Here is a 16,207-nt window from a genome sequence, read left to right as displayed (position 1 = left end):
CAGGTGCAATTGCTTGTACTGGTCCTGACAGACTTCGTTCAAGAAGGGTTTGGTCCAGCTGCTTCAAAGACAGCAGCACTGAAGTTATTTCAAGAACAAGCGCCTGTAACTACTTGCTCCTGGCACTGGGCATGGGGCTGATGTACTCAGTCTTTCTCAGCCCTGGGCAACGTTTCCTCTGGTCCTGGGCCACTCTCAGATGAGATGGGAGGTTCCCAGCTTGCTGACATGTTGCTTTGTCTTCTTTACCTCCAAGGTGGCAAAGCAATGCCTCCAATCCCTCACGGTGAGACCTTATGGAGATCTGTCATGTGCAGCCTTGGTTCCCTCATAGCTGAGACCTGGCGACAGCGATATCGCCTGGCCATGCACAGGGTGTTTCCACCATCCTTAGTGAATCTGCGCTCCTCCAGGTTGCAAGAAACCCTTCTGCAGACCAGAGCACAGGCATGAGGGAGCAGTAGATCAATGTGCAGCAGCTTCCTATCCTCATGCATGGCACTGTCTGAGAAGATGGCACTCTGGGGCTGATTTTCTTACACCAGTCAGTTTTCCAGCACCTGTTTGCTATAAATGTCTGCAATTCTCCCAGATCCTGGACTAGCAGGTGAGACACATTGTGAAAAATACTCATTGCAAACTCCCTGTGGGTGCTGGACTCCCTGTGAGTCTACAGCAGAAAGCTGAGAGCCCTGGGGTGTCAGCGGCCAGGAAAGACCTTGGCCATCCATGTGGGAGCATGTGGAAAGCTCTGAGCTTCACGCTAATGTGGGTCTTTCAGCCCATGCATCCCAGAGCCATGCTACTGGAAGATTTCTTTAACCACATTAGTGGCACCCACCTGAGCCAGGAAGGCAGGAGATGTGGAGGACAGCCTCATGACATTCCAATGTCCATGGCTCTCTGATGACCAGTCACGTCCCATCCCTGACATCTTCAATGAGAGTCTTGGATCTACCTTGGACTTAGAAACCAAAAGCCAGGGAGGCTGGGACCCTATGGGAGCTAGGCCCCGGTGTCTGGAAAGCCCGGAGTGAGCTCCTCTGCTTTAACACCAGGTGAGCTGCGCTTGGCAGCTCTGTCATCCCCAAACTGCCCCAGCCTGGAGCTCAGTGCAGCAGGCTCTGCATAACTGCATGCCAGAGCCAACGCCACTTGCCTGTCCCCAGGAGGTGACACTCCAGCTCCTGACCAAGGAAAGAGACTTCACACTAGTCCTCCAGCCTGCCCTGCCTCTGCCTAAAAGACACCGCAGGCTTGTTTCTGTTAATGGGCTGCGGCGAGGGGTCTGCAGCCAACAGGACGTTACCGATCCCGGGGGACACCACACCGGCCACAGCCGGCATACGACACGCCTGCAGAAGAGTAGTCTGCAGAAGGGCTTCCTGCATCCCTGGGTCACTCTCATACCAATAGAAAAAAGTTTTGCGACGTGTGTTTTGTTCTTGCAGAAGGTCTGTGGTGCTGCAGCAGGGCAGAGTTTGCATTGTTTCCACTCCCACTCTGAGGGACGGAGGTGGTTTACTGCTCTCACATTTCATGAAAGCACAGGACGATGGAGGTTCTCAACAATGATTGTGTCGTCTGTTTCATTGGCCGACAATTAATTTTATTAATTTTCTTTTTAAAGAATATCATGGAAGAGAGCTGCCAACTTTGCTGATGACTCGCCACTCACTTGGCCCACCTGCAGGATGGTCAGGTTGGCCTTGTCCAAGTGTTGTAGGGTCTGCCCAGGGACAGTCCACTTCAGCTGGAGCTGCAAAGACCTGCTCCCAGGCGCTTTTACTCTGTTCAGCTTTACTGGTATTTTTTTCAACCATTTTCTGGCTGGGAGGTTGGTGGGGAGGAAAGGAGGGGAAATGAGTTTGCCTTGTCATGAATTACATTCCTTCTGCCTCCTTCTCTTGAACCAGCCTCTTCCAGTCTGGGGAGCTTTACCTTAGGACCATGGCTTGGGGAAGTCCTGTGGTCCACAGACTCTTCTGTGCAAGGTGTGATGGTGCCTGCACAGTTCCTGAAGAGGGCATTGATGCACCATGCATGGCTGGGCCGGCACTGGGGTGAGCTAACTACGCTGGACCCACAGTTTTCCCATCCCAGCCCCATGTCCCAGCCATCCCCACTGTGCCAGGGGCTGCCTCACCAAAGCCAAGTGAAAACTGTGCCCAAAAAAAGGAGTCAAGCTGCTCCAAAAGAGGAGAATTGATTTGATAGCAGATCAGTGGCTGAGTTGAAGCTACACCCCAAACCTCCAGACTTCACCGGCTACGCATCCATACCCTCACCTGCTGGCTCCTACTCCTAATGGTGATTTTTGCCTCCCCAGCTTGCTGACAGGATCTGAAATGCCTCCACAAACCTCCAGCCCTAAACAAGGTGTTCCCACGTGTAATTGGGCGTCACTGTGAAACCATGTCCCATGGGCCCTCCTTGCCTCCCCTCTCCAGCACGCATCCCACCCCAGCCTGAGCCTAAACCCAAGGCTTGCATCTTCCTACATCTGCTCTGACTTTTTATTTCCCCCAGAAGGAAGTCTGGTGCAATGGGAAATGCATCACAAACAACAGCATGACTCTACAACACTGTGAAGAAACTCCCCAGTGAGGTACACACTTTCTTTATGGGGGGCAGAGCTGAGGAACAGTCGTGAGTCCATTTTTTTCTTGGAGGGAGATGAATTCACAGCTTGTCCGCCCCAGCCAGCAGCAGGGCTGGGCTCAGAGCAGTTCATGTAGGTCTGCAGAGCAGACACTGGTCTCCATCATCCCTGGAGCTGGTGGTCCCCAAAACCATGCCAGTCCCAGGGATGGTTTATGGTCTCCCAAAAGCACCGATCACAGAGCAGGATTGCAAGCCACCAGGGAAGGCTTTCCAAACCCAGCAGGGATTCTCTTGGCACAGCAAGCTGCTTTTACACCACACCCTGGGTTTTTTCCCTTGTTTTCCTAAAGAAACAAGATTTATGTGAATCATCGTGGGCAGTTTCAACCCAAATGATGTCGAGCAGAAGAGCCCTCGAGGAGATTATGTTCCCTCCAGATTTGCAGGGGAAAAGCAGCCACTGCCCCGAGGGAGCATGGCACGGAGGCGGCCTCCCTGTGCTTGGCAGGATCCAAGGCAGAGCCTCGCTGGAACCACGGGTGAAAAAATGGGCTGAGTTGTGCCCCTCCATCCACGGGAGCCCCTCCATGCTCTGCGCCCACCTTTGTCCGGCCACCCTGGCAGCTCCAGGTGCAAAGTTGTTACGTGAAGCCTGTCCTGCAGCAGCAGCTCTCCCGGCTGGAAATGTGCAGAGGCAGCGTTTGGGGTCAGCAGGGCCCTGCCCCGGCTGGGAACTGTGGGGGACACTGGCAGGGGCATGGAGGTACAGTGAGCAGGAGATACTGGGGTGAGTTGGGAGCAGGGACTGGTAAGGTGGGACCATGGCTTTGGTGATGAGATGCCACCTAGCTGATGCATGGGTCTGCAGGCATGGGCTCTCCCCTCCTGCCGTGGAAGAGGGGGCTGGCAGAAACCTCGGACAACCCCATATTGCCGTTGTCCTGCTTCTTTGACCTCCACCTCTCAGCATGTCTGGCCCCTTTCCAGGCTCCTGTGTGTCATGCTGGTGCCAGGGCTTGCAGTGACAGTTCCCCCAACTCAGCCTCATGCAACTCAACAGGTTTCCACTCAGCCTCATGCATGTCACACTGGCTTTTAAAGGCCCCCCCCAGGTCTCCTGTCCAAGGCTTATGGAGGGATGCAAGTTGTGAACCACCTCACTTGGCTGCCACGGCAGAACTCCAACTTCTGAAAGTCCTGGTTGCAGTTCCAACTGCTTGTTTTGCAGGAGGAGACACAAACTATGAAGGAGACCATGAGACCAGGTGGGTCTTTACCCAAGCTGTCTACCAAACCAAGGAGGTGTTTGGTGTAGAGTCCCAGGCCAGCTTGGCACTGTGTGTCCATGCTGAACAATGTGGCTGGGCCCCTCCACGGTGTAACAAGGGAGACCTCATGGCATCTCCTTCCGCCACCAGTGGGACAGGGAGGCTGGGATGGCCTCCGCTTCCCAACGGGAGGGCAGAGAGTGGATGCCCCATTTCGTTAGCCCATCAGCGGGGGCTGCACACACAGCCACCGAGTTCCTTCCCCATCCGGGGGAGATGGCTCATTGCCACAGGAGAGGATAGGACCCGGCAAGCCCGGACGTGTGTGATGGGAGGAAGAGAACTGCAAGGGCAGAATGCTTCGATTCATCCCGCCGGGTGTCATCTCCCCCCGGATTTATCTCCCGCTGCTAATGAGAGGCAGCCGGCTCCGTCTCATGTGGACAAGCCCCGGCTGTGTGCTCGCAGGCAGGGAGGGCACGGCTTGCCACGTCCGGGCGAAGGGCTCTCAGATGTTCGAGCTCAGCTTGTGTCCTCAGGAGCTCGCAAGCTGAGCTGGCAAGGGGGTGGTGGGGAAATGTGAAGGGCAGCAGAAGCGAGGCAGCTCTGCTGGGGCAAGCACAGCCCAGAGCCAAGCTTTTCTTCTGGCAGCTGGCACCAAGCATTCACAGGGGGATTATTTCTTCTTTTTTTTTTTTCCTTCTTTTTTTCCCTCCTGAAGTGGCCCGAATGGGCCCTGGAGCGGAGAAGGTTCATGTCCCCTCTGGTCCTTCCAACGTGGTCAACCCCAAAAGGCTGCAGATGCTCTTCCACCTTTGCTCACTCTCCCATCTGGCAGGAACTGCAGATCCTACCCTCCACTGAGCCTTCCCCCCGGGTGGAGGCAGAGGAAGGTGCTCATGCAGCCCCAAGGATGCCCCCATTGTCTTCCTCGGTCCCGGGGAGACCCAATGACGCAACCGGGGCTGCGACCACGTGAGTCGTGGCAGGGCGGGGGGTAATCTCGGATGAGATGCAAGGAGCGGGAAGGACCCGCGGCGCAGTTTGGTTTGGCAGCCCCTTACGGACAATAAAAGGTCAGGCTGTGGAGGAGCTTGTTTTGTTTTTTTGTTTCCCTGGCTTTTGTTCAAGGCTGCGTCCTTAAGGACAGGGATTCTCTACTCTGGTGGCAGGCTGAGAGCATGGGTGGGCGGCTGGCTCTTTGTGCTGGTGGGTTTTTTAGCATGAAAATGGTTTTGCTCGAGCACAGGCTGCAAGAGTAGAAGGCTGGGGTGGATGTGAGCTCAGGGTGAAACGGCGGTGGAACCGGGCACCAGGATCTGGCTGGGTCCCAGGTCCAAAACCTGAAGCATCTTCTCTTTGTCAGTGAGGGGTTTCCAGGGGACCCAGCGGATCGGGAATTCAAGCCCATATTGTGGCGAAAGCTGTACACGTGCAATAAAATGAGGGCAGTCCCTTGCCAAACAGCTGCATGCAGAGCTTGAGATGAGGCAACAGGAGGGTCTGTATAGAAACTGTCAAGTAGGGTTTGATGGTGTGGTCCAGTGGTCTCAGTGGATCAGCTGCTTCACCCCTTGATTTTGGGTAGGGTTTGATGTTTTCGAAATGGTGCTGTTGCTTCCTAAACTTCTCAGGGCAAGGACAGCTTCCTACAGCCATGCATCACACCCAGCCTGATCCCTGCTGTCCCACAGCCCGAGGGTCAGAGACCACAACGTGCTGCTCTCACACAGAAAGGTGTTTGCAGGGTCATCGTGGCTGTACATCTCCAAGAGCTGAGAGAGGTGAGTTAAGCTCTCAGCCGGGGTATTCTGCCAGGCTCCACTCAGCCACCTCCTCTCCCTGGCCGTTGTGCAAGCCCACAGGGAGATGCTGTGAGCCCCTGTGAGCTTAGATGCTGCCATTATATCTATCTTCTACCTGAGCTTTCCTAAAAACTCCAGAACTCAATAAGGAAACTGATTCTTGGATGTAGAGCAGGTCTTTCAGGCTCAACCCAAGCAAGATTAGAGCTTGGTTCCTTGGAAGATGCAAAGGCTTGGATACATGGGCCAGTATCTTCTCCTGGATCTCCAGTACCCGTACTAACGTGGTGCTAAGCCTCAGGAGCCCGCTGAGCAGTTCAACTGCCTTTGTGGGCCAGACATGTCTAGGAGTGATGTCAGGCTAATAATAACAGGCTGATTGTTAATAATAACAGTCTGATTTGGAATCTGATTCATGAAAGCATAAAGAACAGAAATATAATAAATGCCAGTCAATGTGGTTTTATGGAAAAGGGGTCTTGTTGTACCAACTTAATTTCATTCTTTTAGACTGTAAGGTTGGTTCATAAACATAACTGCATATGCAACATGCTTGTAAAACATTAGATTTGTACAGTGTGGCGTTCCAGTGGGGGAAAAAAGTACTACACATCAGTAGAGCACATGTTAAATGAGCCAAGAGTTGGCTAACTGACAGATCTCAAAAAGTGGTGATCAGCGGGGAATTGCTAGTGACTGGATCTGTTTATTCAGTGGAAAATCCTAGGCCCAAAGCCATGCAGCCTTCTCTACCAGTGAGCTGGAAATAAAGGCAAAATTGCTCCTGAAGAAGCTGGGAGGGGAGAAAAGTGAGGTGGATGAGGACAGACAGCCACAGGGACTGGTCAGTCCCTCTTGGTGTGAAGCTGTTTCCATGAAGACTTTAGCCCAGTTAGTTGGAAAAAGACCCCAGTGGTGGGCTGAGAAATCAAAGTGCGATGGGCTGCAGCTCAACCTCTTCACAGCATGAGGGGCCGTGTGGCGACAGCTGATGGAGCCAGAGACATCTCTTTGCAGGGCTTTGCGTTTGGTAAATCTGCATCTCCTGATAGAAACACTCCCAGCAGAAAACAGGTGACAGGTTGAGTAAGGGGTGCATGTAGGGATGCAATTTAACTGCTTTAGATGGAGCCTGAAACTGGGTACAACACACAGCTCTGGTGTCCACACTTTAGAGAGGATACTAGATTTTCTATGTGGGGAGCATGCAGTCTGGACATAGTTCCCTCTACAGCTATGGACACCTTAACCGTCACAGGAAGGAGCTGGAGGAGACACTTGCGGTGTCAAGAGAAGGTACATGCCCCAAGGGGAGTATCTCTCTGGAGTGTCTTTCAGTGACCCAGTTTTGCACCCTCTGAGCTATAAGATACTGTTTTTTCTCTGGGATCATCATAGTATTACAGGATAATGGTTGATGGTTGGACTTGATGATCTTAAAGGTCTTTCCCAACCATGATTCTATGATTCGGTGATTCTAATTCAGGCTGGAAGGGACCTCAGGAGGTCTCCTGCTCAAAGCAGGGTCAGCTATGGGCGTCAGCCCAGTTGCTCATGGATTTATCCTGAAACCCTCCCAGGATGGAGACTGTGGGTATAACAGGTTGAGTAGCTGCAACCAGAAGGACTCAACTTTGCTTCCCAGGTGTGTCACTTGGCTACAGCTGGGGTGGTTACAAACACGTGTGTCTCTGCACTACCGAGCTGTGCTGTCTCCCTCAACCTAGCAGATTTGCAACCCAGAAAGAGCTCCAGGATGTTTGGCCCTGGTATTTGGTAGCACCAGGTGAGCTTTCACGGTAGCCTTTTATCACAGCCCTTGTTGTGAGTGCTGAGCATCCACCCACTGAAAACAAGTGCCTTGAACCGGGCACCCCCAAACCTGCCTGGCCGTCCTTCTCTGTCACCCACGGCCGCCCGAGCGCTGCGAAACAAGCCAGTGTTGTTTGCCTTAAAGATCAAAGCTCATTTCAACGCACTGCTTCTCCCTGTCTCCACTTGATACCCAGACAAGATGCCCTGGCGCAGGCGAGTCAGGCCCCGGCTGAAGCCAGCGGCGCTGCCAGCCCCACGGTTATCTCCGCGAGGCGGGGGCAGCGCTTGCGTCGTGCACCTCCCAGCGCCAAGCTGTCAGGTCTCTAATCGTCTCCCACCCCCGGGGCCTTGGACCGAACCCCGGCTCGGCCGTGACGCGTCCCCGGAGGCTGCCAGGTCGCTGTGGGAGAGCCGCGCAGCCGCCTCCGCTCCGCGAGCCCCGAGGGAGGTGTCGCAACGGCAGCCGGCACCTGCGGCCAGCGACGGGCGTTCTCCACAGCCGCTGCTTTCGCAGGGAGCTCCCCGGCTGCGCGCAGCGCGCGTAGCTCTCTGGAGGGACGCGGGAGAGGCCGTGCGTTGAGGGTTTTATCCGCCTTTTTTTTTTAGTTTTGGTGGTTTTTTTTTTTTTTTAAGGATGCGCTGACAAAGCTCCAGGTGGCTGGTTGGCAGCCGCGCTTCCTCCTCGGCCGCTGACGCCGACAGCGGGTGACTCAGCCCTTTCCAGGCTCTCTGCGAGCCTCTTCCCCTCCTGCCACTCAGACGTTCGCTCTTCCCAACGGCTCGAACAAATCCCGCCCCGAGGTCCTGCCCGGCGAGCGGCTCAGGCAGGGCCGCGCAGCGCCTTGCCGCGGTCACGGCACGGAGCCCTGGGTGGCAGAACCCGCTTCTGAACCGTGGAGGCGGCCGTGTAAGTCTGGGCGAAGGGTTTCTCCTTCCCCTCCTTGCTCCGTTTGCAGGGGAAGCTCCCAGGGCAAAACCCAGCCCGGCGGTGCTGCACGTTGGCCAAGCAGTGCCCAATTCCCCACTCGGCTTTTCAGCTACCTTTGTTGTGAACCCTTTGATTTTCTTCCCAACCCAAGCGCTGCCCTACATTTTCATACCTACAAGCACGGGAGTTTCCAGATACCGCAGCGCAAGCAGAGCAGCACCTCCCACCCTCCTGTGCCTCCTTCCCAGACCCACAGGGTCCCCCAGATCCTGGCGGGAGGCGAGACCTTCGCCCCTGCAGCCTCCCGTCACTGCACGGCCTCTCCCTGATGGCGCATGGCTCCCTGGGCACGGGGGGAAGCTGGAGGACCCCTTTCAGGCAGCACAACGTCCTCCGGTGGAGATGATGCAAAAGAGCTGATCCCAAGCAGGTTGACGGGAGCAGTGATGAGATCCACGCCGTGCCCAAGAAGAGGCAGCGTTGGCTGTGACAGCCAGCAGTGGTCCAAAACAAGCAAGAAGGTTTCATCATGGCTCAGTACGTAGCAAATAGGGAGCAAGGCAGCCCTCACAGAGCATTTTCATCCAGTCTCACGAGTCTCATGGCTGGTCTAGACTTTACTGAGAAGGGGCTAAGGCACTGCAGACCATGGCACAAGTTGCGAGGAGATCCCGTGACCTGTGAGTGGCCAACTGAGACCTTTCCAGACAAGTCCAATTTGATGGGCTTTCACCAGTGCTCCTCCAGGGGAGGGCAGGAACCTGTGCATGGAGTGGCTACAGCCCAACACAGAGAGTCGGGGTCTGGCCTGCAAAGGGGTGCATGTTTTTAGGTGACGGAGGGTGAAGAGGAATGCAGGCAGGTAGGAGACAGCATGTACGGGCAGGAGCACAGGTGGGTGTTTCTCCAGCACGGGCGCCCGCGTTCAGAAGTCCCCCTGGCCCTCCTGGTTGGGAGGCGAGGCAGCAATTAGGGCTGATTGAAGGCCCAGTTGCTTCTTGCACAACCCTGAGGCAGTGCCCCTTGCAGCTGCGTGGTTCAAAGCCTGCCAGGAGATAAGGATCTGCCTGGCAGAGCACTTGGGGCGCGCTGGGGCAATCCAAGGACAGTGGCCATGCCACCCCGCTGTGCTCTGACCTGCTGCTCTCCCCTCTTCCAAGCCAGCATCTCCACGAAAAGCCCTCCTGAGCTTACAGCAGCACAAGGAGAGTTTTCTTCCCCTCTCCCCACTTACCCCACCCAACCCCTTGTTTGGGAGCTCACATAATTAGTGTGAGCTTTCTTTACTTACCAGCCTGTTCGTGCAAGCTCTTGCTCCTCAGCTTCCATGGAGCCTCTGGTCTTTGCCTTCTTGCCTTGGTCATGGTGGGCAGAGTTAAAAATGCAACTGGTTTCATGAGTGAAGCCTGGTTTCGTGCCCCATGGGTGGTCTCTGCAGTGGTGAAGCACTGAGCAGATCTCCCACAGCTGGTTGTGTGTATAATGTCTCCTTTGGGTGGACTCTTGGGCGTCTAATCAAAGTTGAGCCATGCTCTACTGAACACGCCACTTAGCTCTTTCCTTTATCTGCTATTTTCATTGGCGTTTTAGGAACTTGGTGTAGTTGGGAGCTCTCATGCTCTGCAGGATTAAATCAGTCACTGGATTCCAATTCTTGGGGTAGAGAGATGGACAAATGGGCCTTACAAGCCCTGTTGCAAATACTTCAATCATCAAGACTAATACTGAACCATCAGTCTGGCAGTGGAAGTGTAAGGAAACCTGATCACACTCCTGAATTTGAAGCAGCAACGTCAGTGCCCACCTTGCAGCAGCCTTGCAGCAGCTTCCCCTTCAGCAACCCACGGGCCCATGTTCCCCTGCCCTAACCCGAGGCTGAGCTGGTTGAATGTTTTCTCCAGAAGAGCTTTGCTATGGACAACATGGTGGAGGGTTCTAAAGCTCCCCCGGAACTGTAGGCTCTGTTGATCTGTGGTGGTTCCCAGGAGCCTACCTCTTTGGCAGCCTGACTGGTACATTACAGTTCCTCCAGGAGTCCCAGATATGGGGCAGGGCTGAGGGATCTGGAGTTGGGACTGGAGGGTGACAGTGGGTAAGTAAAACCCACCTCACTTCTTCCAAATTAGTCCTATTTTCCCTAGTAGGCTCTTCCTGCAGAAAACAGTGAGTCCAGGTCATTTCAGCCTTCCCCTTCTCCCAAGCAAGGGAAGATATTTTCCTATAGAAAACACATGCCAGTTCCTGCAGAAATGCTGAGATACCTGCCATGTCTCCAAGTGTCCCATGTCCTGCTTAGCTCAGTTGTTTCCACAGTTTTAACTTGCTCACTTGGCCCTGAGCCTGAAGAAGACATAGGCTGGACCACAGCTGATCACAAAGCATTAGTGGCTTTTGGGATAAAAATCACATTACAGATGTCACACTTCCATCCTGACCTTGGACGTCTGTCCTGTTCTTAGAAGTCTCCAAGGGCTTGGACACCTTGTCCTCCCTCCGAAAGTCCACTTTACCAGCAGAAAATCTACCCTAATATTCAACTCAGCTCCTCCTTGCTGGTGTGCTGACCAGCCCACCCGGTCCACCTTCCTGGGTGGACTGAGGTCAACATGTCTTGTGTTGCTCAACTGGGAGACACTGCCCCAAGACCTCAGTCACTGAGCAGCTGCTCTCCACCTGGTAGATTTAGCTGGTAAAATGGTTTATAATAGGAGAAGCAGCAAGGGAGGAAGAAGCAGCCACCAGATCTCCAGCTACAAGATGTTCTTAACCCAGGCATCCCTGGCAGGTGTGTTCATGCTGGCAGACGATGCATTTTTAGGAGCTGGTTCCTCCCATTGCTGCTTTATGCCAGGGCCCAGAGAGGCTGGTCACAGCTGATCCAGGTATTTGGTGTGTTTCTGGTACAAGGGCTGCCCACTGTACAGGTGGCCTTGAGCCATTGGGCTCTTGCACGACATGATTTATTAGCCATGGCCCCTTGGGGGCCCAACTGGGGCCCTCAGTTGGGCAGCTTGTCCAACAGCACCCTACAGCCTTGCTACGGGGCCAGCTCTTTCCATGCAGGATAAAAGGCGTCTCTGAGCCTTACACCACCTTTTATCCAACTGCATCAGTTGAGACATGCTGGACACAGGATCAGGGTGTGTGTGGACTCTGCGTATGCCAATTGTTTGATGATGAGGTGGGTACTTAAAAACTATGACACACTTTAGTAAGTGAGCAACGTAATTAGCTCGTACAGTGAAGGCAAGTCCACTGCTGCAGATCAGCTCTGGGGTCTCCCTGCTGCTAGACCCTCCTCTGGAGAAGACCTAGCTTGGACTGGAAGTAAATGCTGTGATGGTTGGACTCTCTCTGGCAAGGCGCTGGCTCCTGACCCCACTGTGATCATGGTGGCTATGCTGGGGGGATGCTGAAAGTGGGGGCTGCCTGGCCTGGCAATCGCTGCTGAGGACCTGCATGATGTTTTGCTAAGGAAGGGCTGGAGATGGACCGTGCAGTGACAGTTCTGGATGGGACAGAGAGCAGCCCATGAGGAAAAGGGCTTTATGTGAATGCCTGGAGCCCTTGGTGTACCCCTAGCACCTGCCTTGGCACTGGGAAAATCAATCCTCTCTGCCCTGGGCTCTACTTACCTACTTTGGCTGCAGCCCATCATCTAATCACAGTATCGCAGTATCACAGTATTGCAGTATCACAGTATCACAGAATCATTAAGGTTGGAAAGGACCTTCAAGATCATCAAGTCCAACTGTTAACCCAACACCACCATGCCCCCTAAACCATGTCCTGAAGTGACATGTCTATACATTTTTTGAATGCTTACAGTAGGTCTAACCCTTTCCCAGCCACCTCCATTGCCTGTCCTGGGAGCTCCCAGGAAAGGCGAATGGGATGAGAGGGGGGAAATAACCCGGGGAATGGGCTGGGGATGCAGCTGGGATGCATTTAGGATGGGGTGGGAGTGGGCTGAGGGGAGGTAGCACGACCTTGATACCCACCCCATGCACCCCTCCACTGTCCCTTGGCCAGAGTTCGGCTCTGCCGTTTTCTCCCCCATGGCGATAACTCCCCCATTAGCAGCACCGCAGCACACAAGGATGTACAAAACAGTGAACGCTTTTTATTTCGCTGCTGGAGTGAAACCACCGTAATTTCGTAAAACTAAAAAAAAAAAAAAAAAGTGATTACTAAAAGGCATACATTTTTTTTCCTTTTTACACAAGACATAAGTAAACAGACAAGTTTCTTTTTAAAAAGGTTATAAAGTGTCAAGATCTTATACCTCATCTGCATATTCAAAGTGATGCCATCTGATACAAAAAGCATTGGGTATAATAATTTAGCTATGGCTCAGACCAAAAAAAAAAAAGAAAAAAAAGAGTCATCTGGGCTTAATCTACATACTACTATGATTGCCCATGGAGTTAAAAAGGAAAATATGCAGTTCTTTGTTGCACAGAAAGAAACAGCAGGGAAGTCGAGAGTTCATTGGGAGATTGTCGTCTAAAGGGAAGCCGAGCGCGGCGAAATACCCCCCTCCCCGGGAATGTCTGCTAGAGCCTGCGAGCGGGACGCAGCCGGTCCGTGACCCTCCGCTGCGCAAAGAAATCAGCCACACTTTTCTCCCACCAGACGGTACACCATCCGAATCCACCCGCCGAACTGCACCTACCCAGCCCACTGGAAGTGAACGGGATAGACACAAGACCCTGGAAACTGCGTGGAAGTCACGAATCTCCCCGTGCACTTTCCCACTGGGATTAATAAAAAACAAACAAACTGAATGAAAAAAAAGACAAAAAACCACCAAAACTGACTTGTTCTATTGTAGATAGAGCAAGACCCTTTGCATCCTCAGGAAATCTGTTACTCATAAACCTCCTAATCTGAAGCTCTCAGCCCAAGCACCACAGTGTCAGCCTTATTGCAAGACTCACAGTATGAATTTACAAATGCAAAGTCTTTAAATACGCATCACCAGACCTTTCTCAAATAAAGAACTGGTCATTTGCGATGGCTGCGTTGCCTGTGTTCCCACCGCTGCCCGCACCACGCGCTCCATCCGACTGGCAAACATGGAAAACAGAAGGGACAGATGAGCCTCTTGACTGAAACGCAGATAAGGGTACACACGTACCACTGGTGAGAGGACACAACTACGAGTTCCTGCTCAGATTTATTTGCCCACACGAGGTTCAGCCATGATTGATTCCTGGGCAAAGCCTACGAGCTCTTGGTTTGATGGTTAGGTCATCTCTGCTTTGCCATCCCTTGGGTCTCCAAAGCTCTTGCTATCAGTTTGGAGCCCTGTCCCTGCAAGCTATGGAAAGATGGCAGGTTTCCATGGAGTGAGGGAGGGAGGTGGATAGAGCGGAGGAGGTATAAAACCCAGTTTATGCCTCTGCTTCTGCAGAAAAGGGCAGGATAAGGTGGTTGGTTTGTAGCCAAAGCTACATAAGTCTGTTCCTTATGTCATCTGCCAAGACCCAATAGAGACAACTGGAGCAGTAACAGAATTGGCACGTCAGATTTTTAAGGCTCTCCTTTCAACAACTTGGCATCTGAGGTGAAACAAGGATCTGCGTACAAGGAGAGACCCCCAAACCAGCGCAAACCATGAGCCCTTGGCTGCTTAGGCCTCGCTCTGGTGCTATGTGTCTACTGAGCTCCAACTTTCCCTCTTCCCCAACTGTCCCAAGATTTTTGTGAGGGAACTGGGCTCTTCTTTTGAGATTTCCAACCCAAAACTTAGTTGTAAGACTCCTCCATTTCCCCAGCCTGTTATGTTTCTGTAATGCTCTCTTAGGCTGAAACATCGAGGAGCTGGTACCTCAGAGGTAGGAGTCCAAGTCCGTATGAAAAAAAATCCCAAATATTTGGCAGTCCAACCCAGAGAAACTTCAGAGCAGGTTCAAGCCCTCCATGCAAGGACAGCAGCTCTTGGGCTGCCGAGATGTCCTGTCCATGGAGCAGCACATGGGAGATGACAGCAAGTTCCAGGAGAAGGGGGTGACATCCATTAAAAAAGAAAAAAGAAAAAAATTAGGACAATTAAAGCAGCATGGTTTTGGTGGGGTTTTTTGCAACGACTCACAAAAACAAAGGACATCAAGACGCCGCTCTGCCAGCCAGAGGTGCTCAGGATTTGGCCACATGGATTGTACCGGGTCAAGGACTGCTCTTACACTAGAAGCTCCCTACTTTTAAGGTGGTTGGGTTGATGCTACATGAAGCGACGGAGCACTGCAAAGCCTCTTCCCCTGCCGCGTTTCCCCCAACCAAGCCCACCAAGCTGAAATTTCAGCATACCCTCAGGAGCGAGCTCTTCGACCATCAAACCGTGCATGGAGGAGGTGAAGAGCTCCTGCAGCCAGCGGCGGCTGAATTCAAACCCCTCCGTCCCCATCCCGACCTCAGCTCAGAAACATCATGTCTGAAGCCCTGGACTGCTTGCTCCGGGCAATCTGCCACGTGATGCTCCCACAAGGGTGGGTGAGGAAAGCAGTTCTCCTTCTCTTGCCAGGGAAGAAGCATCTCCAAGCCTGCAAAGCAATGGTTCCTATTGCTTGATCCTGAACTCTTCGCAAGTCATGGCGCAGCCTGTTGGGACCGAGGAGCACATGAGACCATGAGGTCTCCTGTCTAAGAGGGATAGGGGCTGTCCCCATCACCTCCTACTGCTCCTGGGGACGAAGCAGCACCTATTTTAGCAGCAGGAGGGCACACCCGGGCAGGAAAGGGATAGTGACCCACCCAGCGGGACTGCTGTAAGACAGGATCAGGCCTTTTTTATCAGCCCAATTTCTCACCCTTCCCAACCAACACAGACCCTTCAACCACCACCACCTTCACCACAAGACGTAGGAACCAACAGCCTGGAATGGGGCAGGAGAAAGTCAACGGGCTGAGGGCTGTCCCACCACGTGGGGCCTTGGACAGGCCCGAGGTGTGTGGTGTGACAGCTCTGGGGCCATGCATGAAGGGTCCCCAACTCAACTCAGCACCACGGCCTGTCCCATGGGATGGCCATTGCTGCTGCGGGGCGGGCTCCGATCTGGAGAGGAGTGGCGCTGGAAACATCTCTGAGCTCCTCCTCTGCCCACAAGTTGTGGTACAAAGCCATCCCCTACCCTTCTGCAGGTACCGAAGGTGTCTAACCAGCCTTCCTCACCACTTATCCCAAGAAATGAACCCTCTGAAGCAAATGTCTCTGGATACTGCGTTTCAGAAGGCACACAAACCTTTGGAGATACCCAACAAAGGGCACTGAAGGCATATGTCAAGTTGGGCAGCCTAAAACCGCAAGACGCTGGATGACTAGCCCGCCCTGCCCCAACATCTGCAATCCTCTGCAGCTGAGGGGGCGAGCAGCAGTGAGCCCAAAGGATAACCAGAGCATCCCTCGGGTGACACGTATGCCCTGGTGACAGCGGATGGCAGCCAGCTGTGACCTGGCGCCAGAGATTGGGCTGGGGGGGGGCATGGGTCACCTCCCGGGCTCCACCGGGCAGCGATGGGAGAAAGAAAGGCCAGAGGACGTGCGGAAGACAAACAGGGTTTCTTACAGTTTGTGGTTTTTTTTTTTCCTTTAATTAGCAAATTTCTTCTTATCTTTCTCAAAAGAAAAAAAGCACCCCCATGCCCGCTACGTGCCCACCGCTCCAGCTGCTGCAAGCGTTCAAAGGCAGAAAGTCGAGAGATGTTCAATGCCCCGGCTCAGGGGCAGGTTTGAGTCCACCCCACCGGGGCACACGCCGGGGTGCCAGGCGCCGCGTCGCAGATGC

The sequence above is a fragment of the Phaethon aethereus genome (genome assembly GCF_964289735.1).
Source record: "Phaethon aethereus genome assembly, chromosome: 2".
NCBI lineage: Eukaryota > Metazoa > Chordata > Aves > Phaethontiformes > Phaethontidae > Phaethon > Phaethon aethereus.
The sequence above is the reverse complement of the archived record's forward strand: the minus strand, read 5'-3'. Positions refer to the sequence as shown.